Source organism: Meleagris gallopavo, chromosome 3 (assembly GCF_000146605.3).
Source record: "Meleagris gallopavo isolate NT-WF06-2002-E0010 breed Aviagen turkey brand Nicholas breeding stock chromosome 3, Turkey_5.1, whole genome shotgun sequence".
NCBI classification, from domain to species: Eukaryota; Metazoa; Chordata; class Aves; order Galliformes; family Phasianidae; genus Meleagris; species Meleagris gallopavo.
This window is the reverse complement of record NC_015013.2, coordinates 15,103,112-15,123,568: the sequence shown is the minus strand read 5'-3', so window position 1 is coordinate 15,123,568 and position 20,457 is coordinate 15,103,112. Positions and strand designations below refer to the sequence as shown.

The 20,457-nt window shown below is 37.2% G+C and overlaps 1 long non-coding RNA gene across 1 annotated transcript; it reads left to right on the top strand.

Annotated features, from left to right (window-relative positions):
• The first annotated feature begins 1,278 nt into the window (after nt 1-1,278).
• Nucleotides 1,279-17,095, top strand: LOC116216433. Its single transcript, XR_004159159.1, has 2 exons — nt 1,279-1,438; nt 14,669-17,095. It is a non-coding gene; the product is annotated as an uncharacterized LOC116216433 (long non-coding RNA).
• The last annotated feature ends 3,362 nt before the right edge of the window (nt 17,096-20,457 follow it).

Here is a 20,457-nt window from a genome sequence, read left to right as displayed (position 1 = left end):
CTCACCCTGGGCAATCAACCTATGAAAGAGGGAATCAGGTTTTCACTTGACAGCTTCCACAGAGGAAGTTATTAAGTTATTACTTGGGTTGAGATAACACATATATTGTCAGTGCAATCATTCATTTTACCTGCAGTAGATTTTAAGGAAAAAAGATGGTATACTACTGTTTACAGACAGAACTACTCTAGCATTTGTAAGGGCTTTTCCACAAGGACAGTGATTTTTCAGCAGTGTAATTACAGCATGGGTAAATATTTTCAAGCTATCTCTAATCTTGCTAATATGAGTTAATAGCAAATATTTCAGTATCTGGTATGTCAGCAACCTCATGCAGAAGTCTGTGCAGCTAGTAGATAATGAGTTTGCTGTATGAAGTAGCTTCTCAAGTTTACTTGTGGGACTGTCCAGTTTTGCTCTCAACAGCGCCTTTGAATCACATTGAAAGATACTCTCTGGTTAGAGGTGGGTACAAGTGTTCTGATATCTTCATCAGATTTATAACTGCTGAATTCCATGCAACCATTTCAGTTAGTATTTTACAGCTTTTGCAAGCTTTTTGTTGATGAAGGACTTTCATGTGATTACAGAAGATCTGTGGGAAGAGTTTGGTTGAAAGAAACAGGATGTCCTAGGTTCATGACATGTTCAAACTATGATAATGTAGCTGCTCCACTTTCATGCTCATTTCTCTCTTAGGAGACAAGTCTGCTATTCTTCATCACAGAATCACAGAACTATAGGGGTTGGAAGGGATCTCTAGAGATTGAGTCCAACTCCCCTGCTAAAGCAGGTTCCCTACCATAGGCAAGTAGGAATCTGGGCACATCTTGAATATCTCTGTGGGAAGAGACACCACAACCTCTCTGGGCAGCCTGTTCCAGGCTCCCTCACCCTCACAGGAAAGAAGCTCTTCCACATATTTTTGTGGAACTTCATATGTTCCATTTTTCAGCTGTTTCTCCTTGTCCTATCACGACACACCACTGAAAAAGAGCCTGGCTTCATCCAATTGCCTTCTGCACTTCAGAAATTTTTTTAAATGTTGATCAGATCCCCACTGTCTTCTCTTCTGCAGGCTGAGCAGAGCCAGTGCTTGTTTTTTAAAGACTGAAGTGGATACATGATTAGGAATTGATTTGACACTGTTGGTTCACTTTGAGATGGACTACAGGGGCTACAGGAAAAAAAAAAGCCACAAATATGTAAAACTAATGATTATTTTGGCATCTTTGCTGAGTGGCTAATCTTGGTCATTCTCTTGTTTCCAGTAGGTAGGGGATGCACTTCAGCAACAGATGATTTCTCTGGTGTTTGCTCAGTCTTTTCTCTGGCTCTGCTTCTCAATGAAAGCAAAGTGCTCTATCAAAGTGAGTTAAGTACTACAAGAAGGACTCTTCCTGGGAAGTTGGTTTTGGATGATCTTTCCTTCAATAAGGTAGCTGAAATCTTGATACACTGTCTGAACTAAAAGTGTTTGATGTAAAGCCTAGAAATGTTTTTCTATGCTTTTGAATTTTGTCTCAATTACTGCTATAATACATACTCTTGTCCAAGAAAAAAATCTTGTTTCCACCATGTTTGAAACTGAAAGACAAACTGTATATCCACTCTATGATCACTTTATGATCTATCTATCTATATATAGAACTGAAACACATTTGGGGTAGCTAATATGCTAGTAAACATGTTGCAGCTGAGAGGGATAATTGCTGAAGTACTACTACCACCCTGCTTAAAGAAGCTTTGCAGCCTCTTCTAAGCTATATGCTGAGAGCCAAACTGCTGCTGGAGAAGATAACTGCTGGTTTGATAGATTATTTATTTATTTTTGAAGCTTAATGAGCTTAGTAACAATTAGATAAACCAATTTCAAATGTTAGACTTGTAAATATCAAATTTCCAAAGGTACAAGTATGTGATATACTCCTGGGCAGACCCTAAAGACTTCCAAGTCTTTGTATGTGGTCAAATTGTATAGGCAACAGTGTTATTTTTTGTTGCTTTGTTCTGAGAGCCTTCTATGCCATAATGTTGTTACTTAACCTTTTGAAATGCAAATTTTAAGCTCAGAGTATCCTTTAAGTCATTTATTTGGAGAAATATGCTGAGAAAAAGGGAAGGCATACAATTTTACTGAGCATTTGAACATCGGAGACATGTAGTATTTTTGACAGGCAGGTTCACTACACTGGAAAATAAGAAAACGTTAGTGCAGAAAGAACTAAATAACTGAAGAGTGGCAAAACAAGGAACTCAAGAAGTTGGAAGTGAGTTACTAGGACTTTTAACTTCAGGTCACTGATTGTAATCCAGGCTAGCTCTGTATTGATAAGCAAGTAATTATTCTTTGCCACCTCTGAAGGGGTCTGGGGTGCTATGACTTAAAGATCTGGACTAAAACCTAATGAAAAGCTCTACATGTCACAAAGGAAAAGAATACAAAGTGCAATCAATTTAGTCAGAAAAAGACTGAGAATGCCTATTAAAATGTGCAAAACTGATTTTATGGGAAGAAAATAAATGTGATATAGATCCTAGTCTTGTCAGGAACCAGGGTGTTTCAGCTGTCTGTAATAATGGATTCTATAGATCAAATATTTTGTTTTCTCTTCCCCATCCCACCCCTCTCCTCCCCCCATTCCTGTGATACAGACTTCCATCCAGAAGGACTTCATTTAACATGTTCAGAAGGTCACAGGGATAAAAATCAATGTAATGAGCACTAGTTTCGTTGACTGAAGTTACTTGCCAACTTTGAACTCTCCTTTGAATTAGCTGTCCTAAGCACCAATGCACTAATGTAGAGTCACTGAAGTACAACTGCTGAATATGTCTTCTGTGCTTTGCACTTTTATGTTTCTTTAGTCTTCACAGACCCTCTTCCAATAACAGCTATCCTGCTAGGTTCTGTGATTAGTAGCACAGAGACTGTAGGGGATTTTATATATCCTTTGTACTTAACTAAAATATGTCCTTTTTCCCCCTTGCTTTGATGGCAAAATTGGGAAAAATCTGATAGCATGGCCGGAGTCACAGAAATCAGTAGAACAGGAGATAATCAACTGTATTTTATAATCAATAGTTTAGAACAGTCAGTATTTAGAGGTATTTTTTATGAAGCAAAACTTTGTGTGGCAGAAGGAAGGAAAACTGATGCTTTTGGTATTTATGTAATGCATGATTACACCTTTATACCAAATGGAAAGAAAGTTACAATGAAAAGGTGCTCCATTATCATTTTCAGGACTGGAAATAGAAAGCAGACCTTGATTGACCAACTGTGTATTGACAAACAACAAGCAATATTAAAGGATCCCTAGAACATCATTATTTCATCAGAAATCACAATTTAAAAATAAGCCAAAACATTTTGCAGGAATTCCAAAATCTTACAAATTCTGAAGGGAAGGGAGGGAAAGAAGCAACAGATCCCAGTCTATGGCACACTTCAACATGTTTACCTGGTGTCCCAGCAACAGGACTAGCAAGCAGGAGAGAAATCTGCAAATCAAGTCTCCTTCTGTTCAGCTTGCCAGAGCCTTATGCTACAGCTTTTCAAGAGCTGTAGCTGTGAGCTTGGCCAACAGGTGATCTTCCTCTGCTGAATCAAAACTCTCTGCAACAAAATAATCTCTGCCCACTTGGTTCTGCAATCATCAGAGCTGGTATAATGTTTAGTGTACAAAAGAATGTTAGAGTACAAAAGAAAACAGTTTACTAGTTCCAGCTAGGAATAGAAAGCAAACACAAAAAATGAGACCTGCATTTAAAAGGAAATCAGATTTAATTTAAAGGTTTTGCTCAGCTGTGTATGAGCTCAGTATGAATATTATTTCCATGCTCAAATTACTGCATACTACATTCATCAGTTTTCAGGGTACCATATAAAGGATGCTTCCATAGTGGAAAATTATGGCAGTGGCTTAATTTGCTTCTGATTAACTACTTACTGTATTTAGTAAAATGAATGCAAGAACATGACCTGAGTCTTCAGTAAGCCATCTGGGAGCAATCTAGCCCTATCAAGACTAATAAAAACACTAGCAATTTCTTGTCCTCCTCCAAAGTTCACTCTCTACTTTATAATTAATCAATTTCTTGCTTACTTGTACTTGTAAATTAGGAACAGTGCACTAAAGAGAAGAGGTAAAGAAAAAGAATCATTATTCCTAATCTAATCACAGCAACATTTAGATGAAAAAGCGATCATATGGATTAGCTCCTTAAGTGACAAACTGAGATTAATGATTACAACAGTAACTATACAAGGCCAAATATGAGAGCTGCTCCAAAAGCAATGCTTCTATTTTAGTATGTTGGCCCATGACGTCAGAGGCAGATGTTGGTGGTATGACAGTAGCAGCAGTAACCCACCTGAAAATATCCCTTTACATTTTGTTGCTGTGGGACAGATGGCAGCAGAGGAGCAAAAGACAAAACTGTGTCTGACATGGAAATGCTTATGAAGCAAAGGTGTAGAACTGAATTCCTGTATGAAAAATGGCATACACTGACATTCATCAACGTTTGCTAAACACTTCTGGAGACCAAACAGTGGATGTGAGCACAGTGAGGTGGTGGGTGGTGTGTTTCAGCAGTGGCAACAGCAACATGAAGAACAAGCCGCATTCCAGATAGCCATGCACAGCTGTTGTGCTGTGAAATGAAGAGCATCTTAGCTCATCCATGTGAATAGGCTAACAATGATGACTATATTGAAAAATAGCCTTTTATAGTTGAGAGTTTGCTGTATCAAATAGTGTTATTGTGCTCTTTGCATCTGTTGTAGTTTCTATGGAAATAAACAGGAGGCATTACTTTTGAAGTGACATGTATTTACAGTGAAGGTTCAGCAGCAGCATAAAGAAATGGAGGTTTCAATTTGTATCATCTTTTTTTTTTTTAAGGTCTTTGGTTTGTTTTTGTTGTTTGTTTTATTTTGGTAAACTTATCCTGGTGTTGTTTATCCTTTTGCACTTAGATTCAGAATGGCTTTTTATATTTTTGCTGTTTTTAAGTGGCAACTATACCTATTCTATTACCATAGTTGTCTTGGGATGGAAGGCTGAGAGCACAGAATCAGTGGCTTGAGACTCCCTGTTAGTCCAGGTAATATTAAGAAACACAACTGCTCTAACTCTATCTGCTTGTTTAAATGCATAGATTCCTGCAAAACGGCAAAGAATGATCTCTTGTTCTGACCACAAATTAAGATGAAAAGTCTTTCTGTGCAGCTTAAAAAGAAAGAATTAGAATCTGAAGGATCATTTACCAACTGACACTTTCATTTTCATTATCAATAGCATCCACCAGGAAGCAAACAAGGAAGAGGAGTATTTTTATTCTCACATCTATATAGGTAGACTTTGATTCTTCTGACGTTGTGTAAATGAAATAAGTAATAAGTAAAATGAATTCTCAAGGAATGAGGCAGATTGTCTATACATTGTTTTATTTTGTTAATTTTGACCTACTCCAATATTGTTTTTTCTTAGCTAACCTCTAACACTATTTGTCTTATTCTCTTTCACTCTTCCTGTCACATTTCAAATATTATGGTGTGCATTTTGATCTTGGTATTTGACCTCCCAAGTCCGTTAGTGATAACAGGAGTTGCATTGAGTTCTCAGCCCTACAACTAGGGAGGAAGAATTTTTATGAGGCTTGTTTGCCTCTTAACGCAGTGGCAAAAGTGCCGTCAACGTTCTTTGAAACATAGTCACTAATAACTTTTTAAACATTTATTCTCTCTCCTTGAGCTGAAGATTCATATGTTTATAACGTTGAGATTCAACTCAGAACTTCTGTTGCTGTATTTTTTTTCCTAACAGTGCCTATCAGTGTTTTGGTAGCACTGCATGAAGGAATCTGTTCTCAAGTGAATTATGCCTCTCTTATTTACAACTTTATTACTACTTACCTTAATGACTAAGTCCCTTCCCATTACTTTGCAAAGTGCCATTTGAATCCGAGTGACAGAGGAATGCTCTCACCTAGTAGTTCCCTTACAGCAGTAGTTCCCATCAATGTTCAATCACTATAACTTCCATTTCTTTCTTCTAATTTCAGTATTTCCTTCACAGTTTTGAAATGCCTATGAGAACATCTTACCCTTGCTTTGTTTCTGAAATGTCACCCCATGAAATCCCCATAGCACTTTACAGCTCAGATAGAAGTTTTAAGAGCCAGGAAGGAATATTGAGTTGTCAGCAAGGATTCCTTTCAAAAACTCCCCTTTAATTTGCAGTGGAATGACAGATATGAGAGGTGTCTGTGACTGGTATTTTGCACTTTTAACTGTATGAATTAAAACTGAACTGACAAGATATTTCCTCCCCAGACACTTCCTTCAGAAAGCAAATGTCTTAGGGGATAACTTTTTCTGTTTTCCCATAGAATCAGTAAAGTTGGAAAAGACCTCTGAGATCATCTAGTCCAAACTTTCACCAATCTCCATATTTCCACTGAACCATGTTCCTTAGTACCATGTCTTTATGGCATTCAGTCTGCTTATTTCTAAGTCTTATCTGGAACAAAGCAAATAGCATGAGTGCTGCATATATTTTAAACAGAAACTATAAAAACCCTTTCATCATATTTCTGTTGAGAGGTATCCTCTCTTGTCCAATCTGTAGATGCAAATTACATCTGCCTCTGTTTTTCACTGCCTTCCCTATTAAGAGTTGTCTTTTTGTCCTTCCGTCACTGATAGGCTAGTTGCTGCATTAGCTTTTGAAGCTTCTACACTGGCTTTTTAGGTGAAGGAGACAGTGATCTTTTCCACTGTTCACAGCACCAGTATTTCTCATTCACAAAGCTGTTTCTGGCAGCTGAAATCTTTCAGATGAATGCTCCTTCATAATGAAATTGTGGTAACACAGCACAAGAAAAAGCCAGCTCAGCATCGGAAACAGAAATTGTAAGGGATCAACTTTATTTTTAAATCAAAACCAGTATATTTGCTTATTTTCACAAAATCAAGACTGACCTGACGATAATCTTGATTTTTCTGTTAGAGCAGAATCCTACAGGATCAGTGTCCATTTAATTTGGCTGTTAATGCCATGTTTGTCATCTTTAAAAGAAATAAAGTCCAGTTCTCTTGAAGTTTATTTTGTGACATTTTAGAGGAGATTGATTTATTTGACCTAAGCAGGCTGAGACTGCTTAATATCTGGTGTGCTGTTCTTTTGACTCCATAATGACCTGGCCTGTTTTATGCTTAGCATGAAACTTTGATGAATGCCTGTATTTTATTTCCTCTCTGCCACATACCTGTGTACATTTCTACAATAGTGCTGAGAAACAAGTGAAATAGATAAAGTTTACAAGATGTATTCAATGCTGCTCAAGTGTTCTTATGATTTCTTGAGTTTCAATTTATTCTTAATCCATATAACTCTGCCACCTTCTTCACTTTCATTACTTTTGAAATTATAACAAGCAGGCAATTTAACATACAGTAAGTCTCAACTAGGTAGATCTGCTGAGAGCGTATGTCTATTGAGAGAAGGTTTCTATGCAGTACTGTTAAAAAATATGCTACTGTGTTTTTTCCTTAATGTCTCCCTCTGAGTAATTACAACAGCACTTCATAAATATATCAATAGGAAAACTGAATCATACATGTAATTATATTAATGCTCCTAGGACTCAAGTTTTCTGTTGGAGAAGCTGGAAGGTCATCATATCCATTCATAGCCCAAATTCACATCAGCTCAGTGCATCACATGTAGCATTACCTGTGTAATATGTTGCTCCATATGTAAGTAGGTCCTGAAAAAATTCTGGGCATTATGAAGCTGGTGAATTAATAGAGAACACTTTTGTTGAATTTGTAATGTCTAAATTGGTTCTTAGAAGATTAACATGGTTGATTATTCTGACTTTAGGTGTTTTTGTTTTTTTTTCTTGTTTCCATGGTATGAATTCCTATTTAGATTGTTGAGCATCAGTCCTGTCTCGGGATTTTTTTATGTAGTCAAGGGGCAAAGGCTGTTTATGAAAAATATTTTGATACACATTTCTCAGTCAGTTTTGCTTCGGCATCTGTTTACTGCACTTGGAGACTTAAAACAAAATCCTATACATAACATATTAATACCCAACAATTTTCTTTTTCATGTCTAATGTTCACAGCAGTGAGCAGGGAGCAGCATGCTCAGCAGCATGCTCAAGTCCAGGTACACGTTTGCTCACTTTCTCCAGTATCTGCTATCCAAGACCTCACTGAGCAGATGGAGATGTTTCAGCCTTAGTTCCTGGGAACAAGCTGACCCTTGATCTTCCCCAGTTGCCATCTCCTGATTTTCCACTTTCTTGTTAGGTTTTATGTCTTTTCCAGTAGATGTTTCACTTTTGAATCCTTGAAATACTAGCTTATTATTAATTCAGCACACTCAATCCTGTACCCTGTGTTCTTTTCTTCTTGCCTGATGTAGTACCCTCTGGGCTCTCACTTACAAACTAACAGGGATAGCAATAGCTCAATAACATTTTTTTCTAGTAAGACAGGATCAAGGTCACAAGTCTGGGTCTCACGTAATATATGTTTGGACTCAGGTTGACCAACAATTGTGTAGACATTTTCAGTGAAGACTATAACGAAACTTAAAAAAAAAAAGGTAGAAATGATGGTCAGGAGGTATTGCATGGATTTGACTGAGCCTAGTATTCTTTGTCAAAATATATATACTGTTCTGAAACTATAAATTAATTTCTCTGAACTGTGAAGCACAGTTAGTGCTGAACAGTCCTAAAGAACAGAATTTCTTTTTCATTACATTTTGTCTGTTACATTTAACAGTTTTATTTACCAGGTGCCAGTGCAGTATTAGATGCTATTTATATAGCCAGTAAAAAAGCTAAGAATTGAGAACTTGCACAGAAAGATTTGAAGGCACAGCATGTTGAAATTTCAAGTTATGGGAAGAATTTTCTTCAAGAAGGTGTATTGTACAAGCATTAAGTGCTATTCCTACTGTATTGTTTCTGATATAAGGTGATAACGTACAATCACTGGAGAGTGGTTTGTCATAAATTAAATGCAATCTGCTCCTATGATGTGAACCTCCTTTAATGCGCAGAAAGAGACAAGAAGCACTGTGATTTAATGTGGTTTTCTATTTTCATTTTGATGTGTAAACAGTTGTTTTCTAAAACTGTGCAACAAACATTCATATGATTTCTAAGACACTTTCTTTTAAAGAGATTTTTTTAAAAGCAAGGCACTAAAAAAACTAAAGTCAGCTCTGAAAAGAATTTTCTGTGTATCAAAATAATAGATTCAATGCTTTCTTTCAAGCTGCAGGTAATTTTCAAGAATTCAAAAGCTATGCCTTGTTTTGAGTACTGTGAAAATGACTAATGATTAAAGAGAACAGATGACTGAGGACATGGGGAACATTTTAGAATCTCAATAAGCTCTTAAACTCAATCAATTAAAAAAAAAAAGCCAATTTAATAACATATAATCAAATAGGTGCCTTTTTTCAGACAAGTTGACACTAAATCACTGCTGCAGAACACTGTATAAAAAATAAAAAGTACATTTGTGTAAGAATGCATAAAAATGTTCTGTAAAGCACCTGAGTTAACATGCAGTTTATACACTGTTTTGCCCAAGCTAACATATCTTCAATAGCATTTAGAGATACTGTGCAATTACAGACATAGATAATGCAGTATAAATAGTACTCATTAATCGAGTGCATTTGATGATATGTCAAAATCTACACCTTGATTTGTACTAAATTCATATACGGACAACTTGAGCCTGGTTTTATTTTTATGGAGATAGCACAACTTCCAGTAAATATTGTTTTTTTAAAAGACCATGGTAGTGCTAAATAACATATTATTTAGCAGGTGGCTTTTTTTTTTTTTTGCGCCAAATTCAAGGAAGTTTTGGAAAATGCTCTTAAGGCATAAGGTTTAGTTTTAGTTAGTCTACTGTGAAGCCAGAATTTGGACTCAATGATCCTTTTTGTTCCCTTACACTCAGGATATTCTGTGATTCTAAGTTTCTGAAACCTATAAAAACTATTTTATATGAATATCTTTCCCACTGAATGCTGAGAATGTTTGGAATTATTGCATGTTGAATGCTGTTGCATACATGAAGTAACTCATCCTTGCAACACCATTTATTTACAAGAAAATTCCCTGAATAGCTTCATATATGTGAGAAGACTAAAAAATGGGCTCATTTTAGACCGTCATACCAAACCACTGTGTAAGAATGTGAGTTAACTTCCACCTATTCTTCTCAGAATGCCATTACAAACTCACTAGTATGATAAGTAGAGTAGAAGTTTAGAGCAATAAATCTGTTGTTTTGATTTTTAATCTTATGCAAGCTGCTGTCTAGAAAACTAATCATGACCAAAGAACATTCACCCATGCAGCTACAACAAATGCTATCATGTAATTTTATCCTTCTGGATGCCCTGTGGTGTGCTTTTGTTTTTGGAGAAGAATTTCTGTAGAGTCGCTTAGCCTAATTTGGAGGGCTTTTTTTTCTCATTACTTAGGAAAATATTTGAACATTTGTATTTGTCACTTCTGTTCCTCTTACTATAGCTTTTCAAATAGTAATGACAGACAATGGTGGATCACTTACCTAAAATTAAGACTTCTATTTATTTACTTACATCCTTTGGCTCTTTGTAGTTCTTGGGTTTTCTGTTCTTTCATCATTCAGCTGAGCTCAAGAACTTCAGTAACTAATGAGAATTCTGCAAGTATTTCAGGGAATACAGCTCTCTCTCTTTCCACCATTACAAAGGAGGCCAAAATGAGTTATACAAAGAAGTACAATCTTGCCAATGATAAGAATATTAAAGTTAATACTCCTTGAGTTTTATCCATGATTACAGGGTCATTTTCCCCACCAAAGGAGAGACAATTTACTGATAAGAAACTGTATCACTTGAAAAATAGTATCTTCTTAGTGCAAGAAAACTTTCTGGGCTTCTCTTTCAGAAATACATTTTTCAAAACAGTGACTAGAACTGTCTTACACACCAGTAAGATGTATATCACCGAAAATTTATATTTCCTGCTCCAGAAAATGTTCTCAATGCCTTAATGGTTCCAGCAAGTTTTAATTCAATCACATGTGATATCCAGAGGAAGAAAAAGAATGATCTTATACAAATGGAGAAATATGAGAGGCATACACATCAACTTATTTTGCAGAACGAAAAGTGGTAGACTGTCACAATATAAATGATCTGCTGAAACTGCAAAGAAAGTGGACAACTTTTAAAAAAATATATATATATATATTTTTATGTAACAGGCTTCTGAATTCCACATGAAATCATTCTTTATTACTGGAAGGCATCCAAGAGTTTGCTCCTATTTACTTTAAATATTTCTTGCTACAAGAATTGCAGAGGGTTTCCAAAAGCAGACTAGCAGTCATTGCTATGGGATTCCTCTGTCTAGCAGCTCTGCCTTCTGAGGCTCCCACAGAGAATCATGTCTATTCTGCTTTTAATTCATAACACTGACATTTCTGAAGAAATGGATTTAAAACTTTCATCTTCAAAAGCAAAAAGAACTAGTTTCTTTTTGCAAACAAACAGTTTGTTGCTGACATATAAAGACATGATTCTTATGGCGTTGGGAAGCTACAAATTTCAGCAACAAGAGAAATGAAAAAGGACATTTTTAAAATGTGAGGAAATAAGACAGTGACTGTACCAACACATTTTAAGCGTGACCAGACAAGGTACTCTTCTAACACAGTCCAAACAGATTTAAAATGATGCTTAAATACATTGTTACTAGTCTCCATAAAAATAATTGGAAATTCTCTTCTGGTAAGATTCAAGATTACAATACAAATATTTGCTGTTCATCTTTTTCATACAGTATTTGTATACAACTGTCAAAGTCAGGATGGATAGGGTGTCAAATAAAATATTATCTTGCTTAAATTTTCAAATTCTACTTTAATTGTGTAGAATTAAAGGCTCCTGACTTTAGATTGTACCTTTCTTGTCATTTACTGAAAATTATTTTGCTTTTTGCTTTTTTTTTTTTTGTGGCTGTTAAAAGTCTCAAACAATCCAAACTTCTGCTAACTTTCTGAAAAGGTAGCTCAAATGTTCTCAGGCAAAAACTATAGATTTTTTTCTTATCTTACGTTAAGCTGAGATCTAGCCCTTGGTATGAGCAGCACAGATTGTTCTGGTTTGTTTGTCTCAGACTATTCAAGTGGGAGCTGATAAGAAATCTTATTCTAATAATTCCATCCATGTATTTTCAAGCCTCTTTAGAGTGCATAGGTAAACACAAGACAGATGATTCTTCTTTTACTTCTTCTTTCCCTATCCTACCTTTGCCTGCAAGACTGTGGTTCAGACAATGGCAACAGTCCCAAAAATCCAAAAGGAAAAGGGCACTTCTTTCCTTGCTGATCAGACTTCTGCACTGGTTCTGAAAACTCTGCCTGGATCTGGGCACAATAGCAGCAGGTCATTGCAACAGCAAGGATTTAGTCTTCTCTACCATCTGTTGTTAAATTGCATTGCCTCAAGGTAAATGTGAGATGGTACTCTTTACTGGAGAGGAAAAAAAAAAAAAGAGAGACGAAAAAGTTTAAATTTCAAGTATGGTGTTTAATTGTGGAGCTCAAATTGCTGACAAAGTGAAGCAGTAGAGAAAGCCTTTGAAAATGTTGGTGAAAAATGGAGAGGCTGGTTTCCTCTTCTTGTTTTTCATCTCAACAGTTGTGTTACTAACAGCCAAGTAAGAGAGCAACAGCTATCTGTTATAGTAACTGCTCGGAATTTACCTGTTATAGAACAAAACAGACCACTTCAGATGGATGCAGTAAGAAAAAAAGCTCTTAACGTGACCAAAAATTAGTCTGAATTCAGCTTGATTTTATTTTTTATTTATATATATTTTTTAACTCAAGTCCAAACTGGGACTGAAAACTCACAAATTGAGAAATATGGATGATTGTGGCATTAACAGTGTTTCAACACATTAAATTTCAGTAGCTTTACTACATAGCTTTGAGTCTGCCTAGCAGTTCCTTGCATTGGAAACTTGTCAAAATCCTAAGCTTCATATTAAGACTTGTCTGGTGCTCATTTAAAGAAAGAAGAGTGACTCTGGCATTCATGTTTATACTTCTTTTGTGGTACGTGACTTTGAATGTCCAAGAACCATTAAATGGGGTTATGGTATCAAATATTGATTTCCAAGAAAACAGCATTTGAATGAGTGTGGAATAAATTAAAAGTGGCTTGGGTTCAATAATTCTTGAAAAATTCATAATGGGAAAAGAAATGTGAGGTAATTAAAATGTCCTAATTTCACAGCTACTGTCCAAGCTGCCTTCCAGCAAAATAAATAGGCAACCACAATCTATATGTGTAAGCAAAGAGGTAATGAGTAAACTGAAAAGAAATCATCTCCGTATCCCATCATCCCTAGTCTTTTAAATAATAAATAGGAATAAGTCTTCAGAGTCAGTTGAAAGGGCTCGTGCTCAACAAAGAACACTACTACAAATATTCACAAGAATTATGAGTTATTCTGCCTTATAATCTCAGTGGCATTGCAAAAGTGTATAAGACACGTAGGCCACCAGCTGTGTTGGTTAAGACCAGAGACACTCAACTCTGCTAAAGCCACACACAGAACTCCCTAAAGAATGAATTCTGTCTGAGCTGCTCATTTTTCCCTGTTCAAAGGGAACTCATCCCATACTCTCACATCCCTTTCCTCCTTCCAGTCTCAGCTCACAGCTTGTTACTTGCTCCTGCTGTAGACGAGTTGGGATCAATGCTTCTTGCATACAGATCACCTTGTGATATGAAGCACTTTTCATGAATCTCTGGAATAGATATGCTGAGTTCAGACATTAAGGAGAAACTCCCCAGCCTCTTTAGTGTAGTGGGATAATGTAATATTAACCATTCAGAATGCGTAAGGAAAGAAGGCAAGGGGAAAGAAGTTATTTCTGCACAGATACAAGTGGTCACCTCTACTTTTTCTGTCAACGGTACAAAGTGATCTGGTACAAGCTATTAATTATTAGTTGCGCCGACAAGGTTCTCTGCCCAACCTCAGCTTCAAAACTGGGATTTCTAGCTTGAGCACAGCATATGGCTCACATAGCAGTTTCTAGTGCGGAGGTAGTTTAGGCTGTTGGAAACACAGATGGAGCAAGCTGTGTGTATGCAATGTGCTTTAAGTTGGCTAAGGCCAGGCGGGAAGGGCCAAGATTACTGGGATTTGAAAAAACAAGTCAAAAGTTCACATCTTTACAGTAATATTTTTTCTGAAACTTTTATTATGATGTTTTTTATAGTTTTCTGCTCAGAAATACTGGTCTTCAGGTGTTGTCATTTTAACTAACATCTTTTGCAGCTTGATACTTGAAATTCTAGCAGTGACTACACATCATGGGGTTCTCTTTATGTTTTCCAACTGAATTACCTTTTCATGAGTTTTCAGCTGTGGAAGCCCGTGAGAAAATACTTTAAAATTTGTTCTCTCCAAGAAAAAAATGCATGTCTCCTGAGTTTATTTGCATACAAGAAGATAGCAAGTAGGAAAAGTAGCAACACCAAAGCAAAGTTGTTAAATCAGATGAAATACATGTTTTCTCAGTACTTAAACTGTGATGTTTGCATGAAAGGTGCATTTGAGAAGAGCAGTGCCAAGAAAAGAATGTGCAAGAACATGAAGAGGAAGAAAATCAAGAAAAATTAACAGCTTGACCAACCACAACGGATGAAGCACTAAATAACATCAAGGTTTTGAGAGGCAAGTTAAGCAACGCTGCTGACCCGTATTGTTTGCTATGAATGCTAGTCAAAACCTGGTTAACTGCACTCCACTGATGCCTGGAATTAGCAAGTCAACAGGGCTGATGCAACCATTTTCTTTCACCTTAAAGAGCATGCCAGTTGCACTCCTAACTGGAAAATGAGCAGACAAAATTAACAGCGGAGTTGCTAGGGCTCCCAGCAGTCTTGGGATGGGGAGATGAGTGAGGCTGCTGCATTCAGCAAGATCTGTATTCTGCTATATTGCAAAGCTGGTAAAACTCACCCACACTGTTCTTTGACTTAAAGTGGTTACTGCTTCTGAATCTGTTCCAGTTGCTGAAGCTGATGAAAAGACTTCTGGCTCAAATCCTGAGCTTGCAAGTCCATGTCATTAAGGGTTCATAGGATCTGTTTGTGCTTCATGTAGCCACATTTTCAACTTGAAAAATTTACTTGGGTAATTAATTATGTTTGATTGCATCAAAGTTGGTTATGTAAGAGAAATCCCAAAGGGTATATTCCAAATCTATGTTTGGTGTAAATGATTAATGATTCACATTATGGAACACACCAGCAAGTTTCATCCTGTATCTAATTGCTGAAAAAGTTGAATTTGTTGCTTTCATTTTAATATACAGCACTGCACAAAGGAATACTTCATTCATGAACCTTTACAAGGAGGTTTTGAAAAAATCCTTGCTTAATTACATGCCACTAAGAGAATAATAGTTGAAATTTATTGCAAAAGATAGACTAAGTTTATTACAGAGCCCCAAAAATTGGCCCTTCAGGGCATTTTTATAGCCATGACAATTTGTTTCAGTATTCGTAGCTGGTTACTTGCAGTAACAGCAACTCACACTGTGAAATTCCATCTTATCTATGACTTTCCTTTCTAAATTCCAAGCCATCAATGGCCAATTGTCCTTTGAGCAAAGTCATAATCCAGCTGTCCTTTTATATAATATCTGTAGCTCTCCTGTGGAAGATGAACATTGTAGAAGATCATGCGGTTCTATTAATTTCAAGTCATATTTTTCTCTGTAATCAATTTGAATGGGATTGTTTTTCTCTAAAACAGCAATCATCTCAGGGTACGTTTATGTCTTTTGAAGTAAGAATTTTAAAAATTCTTTGAATTTCGAAACTTGCTATGGTATCTCTCTGAAAAAAGGCTGCTTGGAACAATTCTAACATTTTTGCAGAACATAAACTATGGAACTTCTTTCTGATTCATTTGTTTGATTCCAGTTTTGGATTCCAAATTTTAGAAAATATCTCACAGAAAAAAAACAAGCTGTGCATTTCTCAAATTATACATAAGAATGTTTAATAATGACAATAGACAGATCTGCTTGTACATATACATTAATCCCCTTTATGAAATGCCAGATCTCTTATTCTGAAATCTACCTTCCCAGTCTCCTTGCTCCTGTGGATGACTATCTGAATACTCTATAGAGGAAAATTGCATTAATCTACTTCTGGGATCTTCCAACTTAAAAATATTTTGGAAGATAATTGGAACATGATGGCATTTTAAATTTTTCACATCATTTCCTACATTTCATGAAAATTGAGGAACTGAAAAAGTGCTGGATCAGATCAACTGTCTATCTAACCCAGCTGCCTGTGTTCAGTAGTAACAAGAAGAGATGTTATACAGGAAGATCATTCAAGCCTAGCAGTGTTTTCTGGCTTATTGCCCCTTGCAACACTACCCAGGGCAATTTCTATCCATGCAGGGATGGCTGCTATTACTGCTTTTCCTGCTGATGGTGATCAGCCACTTTCTGAAAGCTGCTGGCTTCTAATGGGTCTCCTTGCTCCCCTGGGCCCTCCAAGTTCAGGAACTCTCCAGGAACCACCATACTTGCACCCTGCAGAACACTTTGCCCAAGAATGATTGCCTTGGCAAGTGACTGATTTTTGAATCTGCTGAACCTGCCTACCCAGCCTTTCCAAGCTGAAAGACCATTTCTTTTACTCACTGACTCTCAACTGAGAGCATTTGCAGCTCAGCCAATGAAAAATCACCAGTGCAAATTAACCAGTATGTCCCTGTCCCATTTTGCCAGCAGATCCTTACTGGTCTTTTCTGTTACTGTGATGCACACTTGTCACCATGGTGATGTTTGTAAGCATTCCATTCCACTCCTTGGCCACAGGTGCCATTGGACTTCATCCTGTTGCTGGCAGGACAAACCCCTTTAGTTAGGGAAGGAGCCATGGACAAACATTTCTGTCAAGTTTAAAAATTAATAATTAAAGTGGAGATATCTTCATGAGAAATATCAAATGTCTCTGATCTGAACACTGACTCAGCAGTCTTGGCTTCTCCTTTGCCCAGGTGCATGGTAAAAGAGGGATGCTTGGGATGCTGTCATAGGAACTATAAAAGAAGAAAACACTTCTCAAGTGTTTTCATGAGAAACCCTGCACAAAAAGAGTATGTCTTAATCTTTCTGAGAAGAGCTCTGGCAAAGCCAAGGATTCGTCATCCTGATTTCTAAAAAAAAATTCTGGGAAATTGTTGGAAATGATAGCTTTCAATTCATTTGCTACAGTGATGATGGAAACTCTGTAATGATTCAAGAAACATTCTTCAAGAATGAAGTGCTGGCTAGGAGAGGACCTCTGCCAATGTTTGACATTGATAGCATGAAAACTTCCATCTTCATCCTCGTGGATCTTCAAAATGCGGGGGGATTTGCCAAAATCTGCCTCACATAATAAATTCCTAATAGATAAAGAAGCATTTTCTACTTCTAAGCAAGTTATGTGGTTTCCCTACTTGTGAAAGATGAAATACTTCTTGAGACCAGTGAGATTACTGTTCAGTTATTTCTAAACGGAGGTGGCTGAAAGTTGGTGCTACCTGGATTTCTAAACCAGCTACTATGCTTTTGAAAATCTTACACTTCTCTGCTCCTCTCAAAAGGCAAAAATGCAAGCAAGGGTGGTTACTACTAGGACTGCTCTGAAAGTAATACCTCCTACTTTATTATGTTGGCCCACAAAGTTGGAAATAGATATTGGTAGTATGATAGTAGAGGTTGAACCTTCTTGCTGACGTATGTTACATTTGGTTGCCGTGTGACAGATGGCAACAGAGGGGCTGTCTGACAGAATGGTGCCTGACATGGAAGTGTCTATGAAACGAAGCTGTGACATTGAATTCTTCCGTGTAGAAGAAAATTCATCCTTTGACATTCATCAGCACTTTCTGGATGTTTGTGGAGACCAAGCAGTAGGTGTGAGCACAGTGAGGGGGTGGGTGGTACATTTCAGCAGTGGCCACAGCGACAGTGGGTCACCTCTGCTGCTGCAGCATTTAATTCATTACTGAAGGCCGTGGCACGGTGTTGGCTAAGGATTCCTCTCATGCCATGGGCCTTGTTCCCCTCAGGCTAAATGTTATACAGGCCCAAAGCAATAGTAAACAGAGAATTCTGCAGCCAGTCACAACACTTAAATAGGTTATTTGGGGAGCCAGTGGCACTCTGCTCAGCTCCCTCTCAGAGCTCCATTAAGGAGGATGGGGAAGGGAGATACAGTTGCTTCAGTGATGTAGTGATGTTGTTGCTGGCACCATAGCAAGAACTGCTAGCCTCACAATTAGCACACTTGTGAAACAGAGACGTCAGTATGAAGTGCATGGCCCCATCATGTCCTTTGTAAACACTTACCCTGGTTTGAGATTAGAATGAAATAAATCTGCTTGAAACAGCATTGTCCATGCTGGTTAACAAACATATGTGTTGTATCTGTGATGATAAATTTGCAGTCCTCTGCTTTTGCACTGACTCTGTGCTGCTGAATTAGGCTTAAAAGAAGATCCAGCTCCCTTCTGATGATGTGGATGTTGTAAATGTGCTTGAGGTCTATAAAGATGTTTTATGAACCAACAGAACTGTTCAGCAGCGACAGTCCTGAGCTCGTGTCAAGCCTCAGTGCCAAAGCAAGCTATGAAGCTATCCCAAAAAAACTCACTTATCATGGGCAACATTTACATTTTCATTTTTGTAAGCAGAGATTTTTTTTTTGCTTCTTTTTTCTTTTTTTTTTATACAAAGATAAACTGACATCTTAGATTTCTTGCTTGATTTCAGGTGCTTGTTTTCAAATTACTTTCATTCTTCTTAAAAAAAAAAAAAGAGAGAGAAATAATAACGATAATAATAACAAACAATAAGCCACTTAGCAATCATACTTCTTGTGTGTTTTGAAAGTGAAGGCAGAAAAATGTACATGATCAGCCAGGTCTGTGGTTTGCATTTTGTTTGAACTCTCACGTAATTTGTGAGAGGTATGTGTGTGTGTAGTAATTTAAAATTGCTATTGACAACATGATCCAGACACAGTCCAGCTGTGAGAATGACTCAGAAAGTGTCATCCTCATTTCCTGATGCTGAAAGTACATCTGCCCTAGGATACTCCTGCATACACACTCATTATATCAGGTTCAGCCTTTAGGTAGCATGGATTGGCTCAAAAAGGCGAGCTGAATGTCCTTCCTTTGTCTGGGAGAGCAGGATTTCCAGACCTCACATTCACTTCGTTAGAGGTACTGATAGCCAAGAAACACTTCCTTTTAATTAATGTAGGAAGTACTTATTACTGCAACTCTTCTTTCTAAATAGTACCAGAAGCACTTCTTATTATTCCTGGAACTGCCATATCTTCTACCTTAGGCATGTCCAACCCACGGTCTTCAGGACACATGCAACCCAGCACAGCTTGCTCTGTGCCTGCCCTCTGCTGCCATGCCATCATGCTGGTGGCTCTGCCCTGCCCCAGGTGTGCTACTATCACTCAGCAATGATCAAATGTCGGTGCATAATTAAAACTGAATGCTAAGCACAGGGTGTGGTGTGATGCTATACTTGTGGCTTCCCTTTCAGTCAACATAAATACATTACCTGCAAATTTTCAGCTGGTCTGTATAGGGTTGCAATCAGATATTCAACTCAAAAATCTGATCATGCCTCTCTATCAGACTTTTATAAGCCCTGTCTTAGCAGAGTATCATTGTTTGATGATACGCCGTATCATCGTTTATATATATATATATGAAAAGAACATCCTTTCATATACATATATTTTTTTGTTGCAGCTCATGTATCCTTGTCTCTAGGCTTGAGATAGATTTTCCATCCCATTTCCCCGTCCTTTCCATGATCACACAGATTAAACCACTGGATGACATCTGATTTGAACTCACTATGTCCTCTCTCTTGGACAGAAGAACACTTCTGTTAACTAAAATGCTGATCAGTGCAGGTAGGGAGAAAGATATATCGCCTTTGAGTTGCTTACTTGGGAAAGTTTTTCCACAGCTAAGATGCAGTGCCACAGGGAGGAAGAAAAAGTTTCTTCATATTGCTGGAGTTGTTCAGCAAATTCATTCACCATTTAGAAGTCAGATGGAAGTAGCTATGAAGTAATGCTTTAAACAAAACTCTTCTTCTGCTTATGTTTCTGTACCTTTATTTGTCCACCCAAACAATAAAGGAAACATAGAAGAGGGGTGAACAAACAAAAAAATTACAGCTTTGTTAGCACATTGCACAGAATATGAAATATTTGTATTATAAAAAAAAGTACTCAGCTCACTCAAGAAACAACTGTATTAGGCCACGTGCCAAACAAAAGT